Source organism: Medicago sativa, chromosome 1, assembly GCF_051527215.1.
Source record: "Medicago sativa cultivar Bolivia chromosome 1, Bolivia_mono, whole genome shotgun sequence".
NCBI classification, from domain to species: domain Eukaryota; kingdom Viridiplantae; phylum Streptophyta; class Magnoliopsida; order Fabales; family Fabaceae; genus Medicago; species Medicago sativa.
The window spans coordinates 75,916,474-75,931,370 of NC_140749.1; the positions used below are offsets into that span (position 1 = coordinate 75,916,474).

The 14,897-nt window shown below is 37.6% G+C and overlaps 1 non-coding gene across 1 annotated transcript; it reads left to right on the forward strand.

Moving 5' to 3' along the window:
- Window positions 1-5,396: 5,396 nt before the first annotated feature.
- On the forward strand, window positions 5,397-5,503 carry LOC146957482 (small nucleolar RNA R71). Its single transcript, XR_015025113.1, has one exon. It is a non-coding gene; the product is annotated as a small nucleolar RNA R71 (small nucleolar RNA).
- Window positions 5,504-14,897: the final 9,394 nt, after the last annotated feature.

Genomic DNA, 14,897 nt, shown 5'->3' on the forward strand with positions numbered 1-14,897 from the left:
TTTAGACATGTTTTGTTTAGGATTGAGTCATTAGACTCCCCAATAATCCTAAGACTAAGAAGTCTACTCACTCATGTTCATCGTAGACATGGAGGAAGAAGAGAGAAATACGGTAAAATAAATTGCAAGGAAAGTAAAAGGGAAAATAAAGACTTTTATTAAAATAGCAATTGAAATAAACAAAGTAAAGCATGATTGTTCATGGTGGAGAGCTACTCTATTTATAGCTTTACAATCGACTTAGAAACTAAGCAACTAAAAGGGTAAAACAGTAAAGCTGCAACAGGGTAACTTGGCCTTGAAGAAAAAGCAGCAAAAGTGGCTTCTGGAGGTGGCACGGCCGTGCCAAGCTTCTGACTTGGTGGGAACATATTTTTGTCCCGTATCTTCGTATTCTTGTGCTGTATTTGCTCCAGTCCTCTTTCTTTTGCTCCAAGACACCTTCCACCATATATTTATTCCTAAAATAAAATAAAACATAATTTGAAGTAAAATATTCTAATATAAAATAAAATGCAATAAAACTAAATCAAATCTAAAATAAAACTAAACTAAATAAGGCAATAATTAATACTATCTATGACTCATCAAACTCCCCCACACTTGAATCTTTGCTTGTCCTCAAGCAAAAGGCAGCAAACATAGTAGTAACAAAAGATTTGATTATGGCAATATTAAGAACAAATGTCTCTAGAGAAAGGCCTTGCCTCAAGTACACTAATTACAATTTCAAATACTTCTCATGAACCTATTCTTCCCAACATCAAGTCTCAAGTGAGTGTGTGTGTGCAGTCCAACCCTTTTCTTGCTCCTGTATAAGACAGATATTATGAGGAATAGGTTCTATCCTTAGTGCTAAAGTAACCGAGAAAAGTCCTTTCTTCATTTCATATAAGAGTGATGGGAATTCGAGTTAAAATTAAATTAGATATAACAATTAAGCACAAGGGGCTGCAGATGCTTAGGGGCTATCTATCCTCATAGGGAGTCTTCTCGGATGTAATTGTCCTTTCCCCCTAGATTCAAAATCACCCTAAGTAGTGCTGCAAATTTATTGTTTGTTTCATCTCCGCGTAGGAAGTCTTTTTGGATGTAATTGTCCTTTCCCCCTAGCATTGATGAATTTGTTTCACTTTAGGTTCAAATTAGGGAGTCACCACCACAATTAGGAAGTTAGGGATTGTCCTTTCCCCCACATGTTGGTGCCATTCTCCCGCCCCATTATAACTTTAACAATTTAGAATATAACAATAAGGCACAATTGATTAATTTCCCACACAAACTTATACTACTTTTACTCTTAAGACTTTAAAGGGTCTAAGTTAACACTAAAGATAGAACGTGTTCCTTAAAATACCTATTCATACATTTACTCAAGGATTGCAACCGGGTGCTTTTCTCATTGGAGAATTTTCACATTAAAACAAGACATGGGTATAGCAAGAACACAAGAAACACAAGAAACTATTTTCACGTACAAGAGGCGACCTAAAGAAGAGACAAAACAAAAATTTTCATGCCATATTTACATTAAAAACAAGCTACTAGTCATGCCTCTTGCTATAAAAACAAAACAAAAGAATAAAGTTCAAGGGAGTTTGGACACTACGACTCTAGACACTTTATTAGGCCCCCCCCCCCCCCCCCCCCCACACTTAGGGGAAGCATTGTCCTCAATGATTCAAAAGAAAAAGAAATTAAAAGAAGGAGAAGAAGTAAGAAGAAGGAAGGAGTAGAAGAAGAAAGAGGAGAAAGAGTGAAGAGAAAGGAAGAGAGGGAAGAGGAAAGCTCACATTTTATTGAGGTCCGTAAGGAGGACCTTGGAGATTGAATTGGTGCATCATCCTTCGGAGCATTTCATTGTTTTCTTCCGATAAGCGGTTGCCCCTTTGGACATCCTTTCTTAGCCCCAAAAGTTCTACACCTTGTCTTTGTTGCTCGGTGCTTATCCTCTCCACCTCAGTTTGCATCCATGCCCATCTTTCATCATTAGTAAGTTCTCCGGCATCATGGTCATGGTGCTCCTCCTCATGGTGCAAGTTAGCACCTTCTCCTTCATCATGTTGCTCAGGTACCTGGTCATTATCAACATACAACCAATTCTCCTCCACCGCGGTGTTAGTCCGAGATGGGTTAGGAAGCAAAAATAGAATAGGCACATTGAGTTTAAGGGCATATTGCATGGGTGGATGATGTGTAATGAATTTCATAGAGATTAATGTCTCTATGTTAAGCCTATTGTTGCCCTGAATTTCATTTATCCCCTCCTCCTCGCTCACACCAAACTTCCTAGCAATGAACGTGATAACACCTCCCACCACTATGTCAGCTACAAGATTAGGCTTAGTTCCTATTGATGCGAGGTAGTCAAGTATGTAAAAACAAGTATTCACGGGATTATTAGTAAGCATGGCCCAAAGCATAAAGATTTCATCCGTTCTACATGTTCCTACTTCTTTCCTACCCCAAATGGTACAAGCCATTATTCTCTGAAGGTACCTAAGAACTGGGTTGTGGATGTTACTAGCCTTGTTGGATCGTGGAACATATTGGTTTCTACCGGTGATGCGTGTCCAAAAGCTAGCAGGGTTATAGTCTTCCGGCTTTAGAGCTTGATTCCAAGAGTCATGGATGAACCCCGCATTTGCGAAGCCCATTTCATTGCAAAAGTTTTCAAGGGACATCTCGTAATCAATATTCAAAAGCTGGAAGGAGACTCTATGATCGGGGTCATCTAAATTCAACTTATCTTTCGTGAATTGTATAGAACTTAAAAACTCATAAGTAAAATTTTCATACCCTCTCATAGGACTAAGCAGCTCACCCCACCCTAATCTATTCAGCAATTCAAAAGCATTGTCCCTAATCCCTAAAGTAGTCATAGTATGAGGATGAGGGTACCTACAAGGATGCAAAGGTTTAGAGATAAGGATTTTATACCTTTCTTTTTGGTTGTTATCCTTGAAAGTGATGCCATGATTCTTTGCCGGTGCTCTTTTCTTTGACGGTGGTCCTCCGGAAGATGTTGCCGGTTCTTTGCCACTCCTTCGTGAAGCCATTAGACCTTTGACCTTGGTTTGACTTTGGGGTTTTGGTGAAGGTTAGGGTTTTGATGAGAATTTGAGTAGAAAGGGTTGGTTTTGGATTGGGGTTGATGTTTGAGTGAAGTTTATGGTTTTAGATGTGTAGATTAGATAAGTTTTGGTGGTTTTGGGGATAGGGTTAATGGAGATAAGGGTTTGGTGAATTATGTGGTTGAGTGGGTGAAAGATGTTTTTGATTGGTGGTTTGTGTTTGGAATGAGGTTTAGAATTGATTGGGTGGAAGAATTGAGTGATTTGGTTGAGTTTTGGAGGAGATATGAAGGTTTGAAGGTTTGAAGGTTATGGAGGTTTAGAAGTTTAAAAGATGAAAGAGGGTTGTTGTTTGTGAATGAGGAAGAAGAAAGAGAAATTTGTGGATATATGTGGTGTAGAGGTCGGGCACGGCCGTGCCACCCTTGGCACGGGCCGTGCCAACATTCTGACTTCAATGGCCCTTTTTTCTTTTAAAAACTTGGCACGGCCGTGCCATACCTAGCACGGGCCGTGCCACCTTTCTGGTCCTGGGGGCTTCAGAATTTTTCAATTTCTTGATTTTTTTCGAATCACACTTGGACAATTACCTACAAAACAACTTAAAACAAAGAAAAACAAAACAAAAGCGATTAAATGCGTGGGTTGCCTCCCACGAAGCGCTCTTTTAATGTCATTAGCTTGACGGTTAGAAAGAGTCCTTAGAATGGATCAAAGATATCATATTGTGTAGATGACGCTATAAAACGTTCTTTCACAACATGATCGTTAAGCATGCAACAAGAGTAAAGAGCGGGACCTTTCATGACGTTTTCCAACTCGTATCCTACCATTTGATCACTCACTTGAAAGACTATCCTACCAAGTTTCACATCAATGAGAGCTCCCGCATTTGCGAGGAAAGGTCTACCTAGGATTATAGGGACGTCGTCGTCCTCTTCAATGTCAACGACTACAAAATCAGTGGGGATGTATATCCCCTCTATCTTAACAGGTATGTCCTCGACAAATCCTACAAGTTTCATGGTAGAACGATCAGCTATCTTTAGTTCCATTTCGGTAGGTTTCAATTCTCCTATCCCTATCCTTTTAAGAAGAGACAAAGGCAGCAAACTAACACTAGCTCCTAAGTCACATAAGGCTTTGTTTATGGTTTCATTCCCAATTTCACATGGTATGGCAAAGCTACCTGGATCTCTAAGCTTAGGGGGTGCTTCTTGGATGAGTGCATTAGTTTCCTTAGCCAAGGCTATTGTCTCATTATGCTCTATAGCCCTTTTCTTTGAAAAAATTTCCTTTAAAAACTTGGCATATAGAGGCATCCTAGACAAAGCTTCAGCAAAGGGAAGTTTAATGCAAATCTTCCTAAGTATGTTAACAAATTTTTCAAATTTACCCTCTAATTTAAGCTTTTCGGGATTCAAGGGGGATAGAGTTTTGTTTTCTTCAAGTGGTTTAGCTTCTTCTATCACAACTTTATCACCTAAGGGCTTGACATTCTCTTTCCCAATGTTTTTAACCTTAGCAAAAGTTTCGCCTAACTTACTACCCCTAAAAGATATGACATTAACTTGGGCTTTGGGGTTGGCTTCGGTTTGACCAGGAAAGACTCCCGGTGTTTGGGAAGATGTAGCCACTTGTTGGGCTATTTGGGCGATTTGAGTTTCAAGCATTTTAGAGTGAGTAGCAATAGAATCAACCTTGGTATTGAGCTTGGAAAGAGAATCATTCAGAAATCCAGTTTGGTTTTTAAGTTCTTGAAGTTGTTTGTTTTGGTTGGCAATAGAATTTTCCAACAAAATTTCCAAATTGGATTTTTGAGTGATTCTTTGGTTGTTTGCATAACCGGGTGGTGCTACTTGTCCATAGGGATTTTGGTTTTTATAAAAATTTTGATTTTGTCGCATCCCTTGGTTGTATTGAGCATAATTCATTTGCTCAACACCATTAATAGCACTACCTAGTTGGCAATCAACACCAGCATGACCAGCTATACCACATATTTCACAAGAAGGAGTAGATGCAGAATTGATAGCACTAACGTTGAATTTTTCAAGTTTTTCAGTTAGTGTATCAATTTTAGAAGCAAGGTGATCATAGTTAGAGACTTCGTGTATACCTGCCTCCTTTTTGGAGGGTGAAGAACTAGAGATGGCTCTCTCGTCGGTCCATTTGTAATGATTCTGAGCCATGTCTTCAATCAAGGCATACGCCTCCGTGTAATTCTTGTTCATAAGTGCTCCACCTGCAGCTGCATCAACAGACATCTTAGTGGTATAAGACAAGCCATTATAAAAAGTGTGGACTATAAGCCACTTCTCTAGGCCATGGTGGGGACAAAGTCTTAGCATTTCCTTGAAACGCTCCCACGCCTCATAGAGAGATTCCCCATCTTTTTGATTGAACCGCGTGATTTGGTCTCTAAGTTTAGCGGTTTTAGATGGTGGAAAGAAACGGGCAAGGAATGCTTGCCTCATCTGATCCCATGAAGTAATGGAACCGACTTCGAGGGAATGGAACCAAGCGCTAGCTCTATCCCTTAAGGAAAAGGGAAAGAGATGAAGTCTTACGGCTTCTTGGTTCTCCTTCATGGTTCCACTAATTCGTAGGAAAACAGAGATGTGAAGATTGGGATCCTCAGTGGGGGATCCCGAGAATTGGTTTTGCTGCACCAAGTTAAGTAGGGCAGGCTTGATTTCAAAGTTGTCATCCTCAACCGTTGGGTACACGATAACAGCTTGTGGCTCAGCCGTAGACGGCGTTGCATACTCTTTGAGAGTGCGATTGGCCATGGCGGTGTTATTTTGTGCGTCTCTCTTTCGTCTATGCAAATACCTTTCGATCTCGTTGATTATTACAACTCGATTTCTGGTTTTTCGCATAAAAAAAATTGAGAACCCAAGAAGTTAATAATGACAGAAAAATAAAAAGTTAAAAATAAAAAAAAGAGAAAAGAGAAAGAAGAAGAGATAATTCTAATCACTAAGAAAAAGCTAATTAAATTAGTTAACTCCCCGGCAGCGGCGCCAAAAACTTGATAGAGCCAAACCGCAAGCGCACGGCCTATCGAAGTAATAGTAGTAAGTAGAGTATCGTTCCGCTAGGGAGTTGGTCAATTTAATTAACTTTTAATGAATGATTAGAGGAGAGAAAGTTGATTAGAAAGGGTTTGATTGCTGAAGGTAAAAACAATAATAATAAAGGGGCCTTAGGATCATTGGTTCATCTTAATAACTAATCCTTCACTAGACAAAACCTAAACTTCTAATTTCATGGTTTACACACTAATTTCTAAAGACCGGTTTCCCTTAGCCCCTCACCTTTCCGATGAAAGTCCGGTGAGAGTTTACTTCTAGCAACCAAGCCTATTTCACTGACATGATTACTAGAAGATGCATAGAGGATTGAAACTACTCTTTGTCTCAATAGTTGCAAAGACTATTTCACTGTTTTGCAACTATTGTCTAGATTCACTTGTTCCAACATCAAAGCTCCGCTCTCGCTTTATGAATTGATGTTTGGGATGATGGATTAACGATTATCAAACCCTCCGCTTTCGCTTCCACAGTTTGATAATTGTTAATCCACGTTAAGACGGTGAATCTAGATTAGAAATTAGGGTTACATAGAAATTAGGGTTTAGACATGTTTTGTTTAGGATTGAGTCATTAGACTCCCCAATAATCCTAAGACTAAGAAGTCTACTCACTCATGTTCATCGTAGACATGGAGGAAGAAGAGAGAAATACGGTAAAATAAATTGCAAGGAAAGTAAAAGGGAAAATAAAGACTTTTATTAAAATAGCAATTGAAATAAACAAAGTAAAGCATGATTGTTCATGGTGGAGAGCTACTCTATTTATAGCTTTACAATCGACTTAGAAACTAAGCAACTAAAAGGGTAAAACAGTAAAGCTGCAACAGGGTAACTTGGCCTTGAAGAAAAAGCAGCAAAAGTGGCTTCTGGAGGTGGCACGGCCGTGCCACATGTTGGCACTGGCCGTGCCAAGCTTCTGACTTGGTGGGAACATATTTTTGTCCCGTATCTTCGTATTCTTGTGCTGTATTTGCTCCAGTCCTCTTTCTTTTGCTCCAAGACACCTTCCACCATATATTTATTCCTAAAATAAAATAAAACATAATTTGAAGTAAAATATTCTAATATAAAATAAAATGCAATAAAACTAAATCAAATCTAAAATAAAACTAAACTAAATAAGGCAATAATTAATACTATCTATGACTCATCAATCACCTTAGGGTTTGAATTGCAGGGAGAGGACAACGATTCGATGATGAAATCTTCGTTGAAGATATCCGAGAATCGAAATGATTCTCAACCAATTGAGAAATTGAAGCTGTTTGATTCGTTTTTTTGTGGAATTTGTTGTTGAACTGTGTATTTGATGATGAATTTGGTACGAATTTGTGTTGGATTGTGTATTTGATGATGAATTTGGTACGAATTTGTGTTGGATTGTGTATTTGGAAAACGGTTAGGGTTTGAAGATTCTTCAAACCTTCATTGTGTTCTTGTGAAATTTCTGGGTTTGATCTTGATTTTGCTGAGAGAGAAACTGGATTTGTGTTTGTGATGTGGCGTTGATTCTGTGGCCAATTCTGACACTGTGCACTATTTATAACCTGCCGTGTGTACTTGAGACCCACTGGAATGGTGACATGTGTCCTGGACCTTAACTGATTCGGCCTGGACTGATTTTTGGACTTTGGGACCTTTTTGCAATTTTGAGAAATAAAAGGACCACTCTGCAATCTAAAAAAGGACTAAAAACAAAACTTGGCACCAATGGGGACTGTTCTGTAATTATTAAAAATTAAAGGACTAAGAAAAAAATAATAAGGACTAAAATGCAAATGTTAGAAATTGAAGGACTAAAGTGCAAATTTTTTAGGGTTTTTAGGACTAAAATGAAAATTTTAAAATAAAATTGAATTAAAATTTGGTAAATGGAAAAAAACGTAAAGTGAAACCAATAAAAGACACAAAATGGACTAAAACGAACCAACTACTTAAATGAGGTACTTTAAAGTAACCTCTCTCTGCCAAAATTTCATGTGAAATGACCAAAATGCCCCCCCTAGGGACTAAAACGACTAAAAATGACTCAGATGCAATTTAACAGTGGTTTTTAACAGAGAATCAAGGCAGGAGTTTATTCAAACCAATTGAAAAGACTCAGAGACATTTTTTTTAGAAATTAAACAGAGCTTTAACACATGAAAAGACTAAAATGCCCCTAGGGGCTAAACTGACTCAAAATGACTTCAAATGCAATTTTTTAAATGGATTTTGACATAGAATGGAAACAAAGACTTACTCAAACTATTTGAAAGGACTCAAACAATTTTCAAGGACTAAAAATGAGTTTGGATACAGGAAATGACTAAAATACCCTTTTTTATGAATTTTGCAAGTAATATTGAAATAAAATGTAGAGAAAAATGTAATTGATCAGAGACAGTTCAAATGACTTGAAATGCAAGAAAAGAAGAATTGAGCTAGTATTTTTAGGTCCAAAATTAGGGTATAACATGGTAAGATTGTATTTTTGGTATACATTAAACTTCATAATTAAATAATAGAAGAATTAGAGTGGTGGCTTTAGACTCTAATTGGTTTATAATTCGGTTTAGAATAAGTGTAGTGGACTAGTAATTTTTTTTCCTATGATTTCTACTACATTTATATTAGTGTAATTGATGTACGCATTATTGCAAACTAGAATTTTAGGTATCATACTAAGTTTTTTGTTAGTCCTATATCTATTATGATGCAAAAATAGTTAAAAAATTCTATCCACATGTATTGAAGAAAAAGAAGATTCTTTAAACCATTAATATTTGTGTATTATATTCATAAACGGGCAAGCCACTATTTTGTTGCTTAGAAGTGTAACTCGTTGTCATTGTAGTCTTTGACATGCACGAAAACACAACATAATCCCCGACTCTTCTCTTGTTAGTTATTTTGGTCTCTAATGTTAGTTTCGGCTCTAACTATGTAAAAAAAAAGTGATATGTCACTTTTTATGACAAATGGCTTGATTATGTGTCTTCGGGGACCAAACTAAAAGAAAAGAAAGGTGCCTATGTTATTTTAAAATCCACAAATCCGAAAAGAGAACCTTAACTTGTTTCTTCTAGTCTGTTTTATCTCAAATTGTAAGAGTTAACTTAAAATCAGGTTCAGAAATCAGGAGCAACGTGCCACGATCAGAAGCAACGTGCCACGATGGAGAGCAACGTGCCACGATGGGTTGAAAGCAGATCCTGATGCAAGCACTGGAAAAATCGTGCCACGATGGAATCGTAACGTGGCACGATGGTACGCTGAAGGAAATAAAGAAAACGTATTTTCAGTGCAGATTTGTTCCAAATTTTAAGCAAAACTTTTACTATAAATATAGGCCTTGTATCAGACTATTTTAAGAGAGATAGAGGGGCTGAAACAAGGGTTTAGAAAGGCAACAACAAAACTAGGGTTTGTATAGAGTTTGTCTCTTGGCAACAAAACTAGGGTTTGTGGGTTGATTCACCTTGGGAAACACTATTAGGATTGAGTCTCTTGGTTACGGGAAGAGGCTGGGATTTGGGTAGAATTAGGCGGGAGACTTATTCTTGTAATCCATCTCTTTGTAACGCTACTCATCATATAGTGGAACGGAGGGCTGCTCTCTCCCCCAGACTAGGTCAATTTGGACCGAACTGGGTCAACAAATTCTTTGTGTTCTCTCTTCCTTTTCTTTCGCTGTTGTTTTCTACTTTTGGTTTGTGTTAATTGTTCCATACACTTTGATTTTGGTTGCTTAATTATCTCTTGCTCCACACATCAAGTTGTTATTGGTGTGAGTTTTCTCATCGAATCCTCAACAGTTGGCGCCCACCGTGGGGCAAGGGTCAAAGGATAATCAAGTACCATGGGTTCGAAGTGGGATATTGAGAAGTTTACCGGAGATAACGATTTTGGGTTATGGAAAGTAAAGATGGAAGCGGTGTTGATACAGCAAAAGTGTGAGAAAGCTTTGAAGGGTGAAGGTTCGTTACCGGTCACCATGACACGAGCGGAGAAGACCGAGATGGTGGACAAGGCCAGGAGTGCCATTGTCTTGTGCCTCGGAGATAAAGTTTTGAGAGAAGTAGCAAAGGAACCAACCGCGGCATCGATGTGGGCAAAGTTGGAATCTTTGTATATGACAAAGTCTTTGGCTCATTGGCAATTCCTAAAGCAACAACTCTACTCATTCAAGATGGTGGAGTCAAAGGCCATCATGGAGCAACTTACGGAGTTCAACAAAATCCTTGATGACTTGGAGAATATTGAGGTGAATCTTGAGGATGAAGATAAAGCTATACTCTTGTTGTGTGCTCTACCTAGATCTTTTGAATCGTTTAAAGATACCATGCTCTATGGAAAAGAAGGCACTGTTACCTTGGAAGAAGTTCAAGCAGCTTTGAGAACCAAGGAGTTGACTAAGTCGAAGGACTTGCGAGTTGATGAAAACGGGGAAGGCCTAAGTGTTTCAAGAGGGAATGGTGGAGGTAGAGGTAACCAGGGAAAGAGTAGTAACAAGACAAAGTTTAAATGCTTTAAGTGTAACAAGATGGGTCACTTCAAGAAGGATTGTCCGGAGATTAATGGTAATTCCGTACAAATTGTCTCTGAGGGTTATGAGGATGCAGGTGCTTTGATGGTGTGCTGTTTGGAGGATAAAGGTGATGTTTCTCACCTTGGGGGTGATGCCTGGTAGAGCGGTGGTCGTCTGGAGAGACGTTAAACACTCAACATCAGCCTGGAGAGGCGGTGGTAAGAATACTCATGATCTACCGGTTGAGGTGGAGGTTCAAGGTTGAAGACATAGTGGGATGTACTCATTTGCTAGTTGAGAGGTTGAAAGCTCAGCTTTAGGTGGAGTTGAACACACCGGGAGTGGTACGACTATGGAGGACCTTGGGTGCTATGCTCTAGTGGTGAGCAAGGGATTTCTTCATGAAGACGGAAGGCATTCCGGAGGTTGAAGAATGTATAGCACGGCTTGTGGAATTACCCTAAAAGTCCAAGGGTGATTGGATGCAAGGTGATCTTCAAGGAAGCGGGAGATGTCTCATATTGAAGAGGTATGGTGTAGTCTTGTAGAACTACCTGAAATTCCTAGTGTAGTTTGGATACAAGGATCTTCGAGAAGGCGGAAGACATTCCGATGGCTGAAGAGGTTAAGGTGTGTACTTGTGGAACTACCTAAAATTCCTTGAGTAGTTTGGACACAAGGATCTTCAAAGGGGCGGAAGGCATTCCGATGATTGAAGAAGTTAGGGTGTAAACTTGTGGAGCTACTTGGTGTAGTGGGAACAAGGGAAAGAGCAGCAAGGTGGTTGATGGTTTGGTATCATCACTGATTTGAAGTCAAGGTGGAGAATTGTAAGAGTTAACTTAAAATCAGGTTCAGAAATCAGGAGCAACGTGCCACGATCAGAAGCAACGTGCCACGATGGAGAGCAACGTGCCACGATGGGTTGAAAGCAGATCCTGATGCAAGCACTGGAAAAATCGTGCCACGATGGAATCGTAACGTGGCACGATGGTACACTGAAGGAAATAAAGAAAACGTATTTTCAGTGCAGATTTGTTCCAAATTTTAAGCAAAACTTTTACTATAAATATAGGCCTTGTATCAGACTATTTTAAGAGAGATAGAGGGGCTGAAACAAGGGTTTAGAAAGGCAACAACAAAACTAGGGTTTGTATAGAGTTTGTCTCTTGGCAACAAAACTAGGGTTTGTGGGTTGATTCACCTTGGGAAACACTATTAGGATTGAGTCTCTTGGTTACGGGAAGAGGCTGGGATTTGGGTAGAATTAGGCGGGAGACTTATTCTTGTAATCCATCTCTTTGTAACGCTACTCATCATATAGTGGAACGGAGGGCTGCTCTCTCCCCCAGACTAGGTCAATTTGGACCGAACTGGGTCAACAAATTCTTTGTGTTCTCTCTTCCTTTTCTTTCGCTGTTGTTTTCTACTTTTGGCTTGTGTTAATTGTTCCATACACTTTGATTTTGGTTGCTTAATTATCTCTTGCTCCACACATCAAGTTGTTATTGGTGTGAGTTTTCTCATCGAATCCTCAACACAAATGCTAACTGAAAAAGAAACATTCAGATCATATGACAATTTTTGTAACAAATTTTAAGATTGGTTAGCTTCTCATTCGCTTCAATCATCTTCTTGTCATAACTTGAACCTTGAGAGACCTTTCAAAAAAATCCCCAACTTCTCCAATAACTACCATGAACTCGCTGGAGAGACGGTAGTATAACAGCCAAAGTTCAACTTTTTAAAAAGAAAAACAAAAGCGCGAAGTTAATAAAGACAACCTCAAAAATTATTACTTACTTTTGTTGGAGGGTTGAAATAACTACAACAATATGTAAACTCATTTCATGTGGAAGAGACGAAGAGTTGTTACTGTCCTAGAGAACACATATACATATCATAATTTTGTTGAACCAAGATGGATTTTAGAACAATGTCGATAAAGTTTTGAAGATAACAATGTATAAAAGAACAATTAGGTGCTCTAAAGTTTGTTCAAGTGTGAAGGAATATAGAATTAAAATTTGACATTGACGTGAACATTATGACCTCATTTTCTTGTGTTTTTCTCACCTTCAAATTTGGGAATCACCACCAAATAAATTTTAAAAATAACACAAATACACAATGAAATAAAGCACTAAATTAGAAATTTCAAAATCAAATTAATGACCGAATTCATACTTGATTGACCACTAGAAAATAGTTAAACTTGAAAGTTTAGATTTTTTAGTAATTATATTTTCATGTTGATTTTCAGTTTAATGTTCTCTTCCATCGCCCCCCTTTTCTCAGTTGAATTAAAAGATATGAGCATTCATATGTAATCATAAGATTTTAAAAATATGACTAAAAATAAAAGAGCATTCATCGATAATGTTGCTTTTTTAGTTGGCATTTGGCAACAATTAAAAGAGACAGAACAAGAAGAAATTAGGGTTTCTATTTCTTTGTTAATATTGGGGATTTTAAATCATCAAGCTAAAAGCTCAATCTACTTTGGTGATGTAGAACTGAGTGTATAAGAGGAACTTCTAACTAAATTTAATCTTGTCAACGGAGAGCTCCCTTTTAGATACCTTGAGCGTACCTTTATCCTCCAAAAAATATGACTGTTATGTATTGCCAACCTTTGGTGAAGAAAATAATTAGTAGGATTGAAAATCGTTGTCTATGTTGTTATTTTATGTTGATAGATTATACAACTCATTAAGTTAATGTAGATTGGTGTGAAAACTTATTGAAGTCAAGTATTTGCTCTTCCTAAGAAAGTGCTCAAATTAATTCAAATTGTTAGTAGAATGTTTCTCTGGTTTGGTAGGTCTGATGATTCCAAAAGAGCTCTTGTCGCTTAAGAATATATTTGTTTACCTAAGACAGTTGGTGGGTGGAATGTCATTGATTTGAAATGCTTGAACCAAGTTGCTCTCAATAAACAATTCTAGAACTTGGCTAACACGAAGGATGTTTTTGGGTAAAATGCATTCATAAATACTACATAAAAGGGAGAAACATGCTACTTATCGAAGTTCCTCCACAAGCATCATGGGTAGTAAAAAATGTCTTTGATGTAACTAAGAATTTTGCAAGTACCTATGATAATGTTCTTCAAACAATCAAACTTTTCTATTAAGAAAATAAGTAATATCCTAAGAGTTGAGTTTGCAAAAGTTAATTGAAGAAAATTGATTTGCAATAACTCTGCCCCTCCAAAATGTTTGTTAATTGGTTCGCTATTCTTGTCAGATTGCCAACTTGTGACAGGTTGAACAAAGTTGGTATACAATGAGACCAATTGTATATTTTGGGTAAAAAGGAGAAGGAAACCCATTCTCACCTTTTCTTCAAGTGCGGGTATTCTGATGTTGTTTGGACATGTATCATGCAATGGAGTAACATAAGCATTAATATTAGTAATTGGCCGTCAGTGATGCAATGTCTCCTGGAGACAATACAACATGAACAACGGTATGCATTAATTAAGTAGAATGGTTGTAAGTGTGACTCAATATTTGATATGGAAGGAGAGAAATAGTAGAAGGTTTTGGAACTTGCATCAGTTAGTATACGAGCTCCGTAGCCAGATAAAAATGATTGTCTACATTAGAGGGTTGCAATATAAGAATTTAAAGAACCTAGTATTAAGTTTGTAAGGCATTAATTATACTTTTTTTGTCGGCTTGCTTGAGATTCTTTGATTATATGGTTTCTTGTTACCAGGAAGTTTATAATATATGTTTTTGGTTAATGAAATATAACTCTATTTATAATAAATAAATAATAACAAAGACACATTTTCTTTCGTTTTGGTCCCCAAAGTCACGTCATCAAGCCACTTGTCCATAAAATGTGACACATCAACTTTTTTATAGAGTTAACAGGTGAAACTAATGTTAGGGACAAAAATGACTAACGAAATAAAGAGTTAGAGATTTTTTTTGTGTTTTCATGTGAGTCTGAGACTATTATGACAAAAGGGTGGTTTTTTTTTTCTCCTTCTAAGTTTGTATATTTTGTAATTAGCTACCCAACGATATATATTTAGTTACACTTAAAGAGTTATTTACCAAAAATCAGTAGAAATAGGAAAAACAGTTAAAATATTTTTTTTATTTCATTTATTTAGATTTGGCCCCGTTGTGAAAAAAATAACTAGTTTCGTCGTTGATAATGACAATGAGTTACACTTCTTAGAACCAAAATGGTGGTTTGT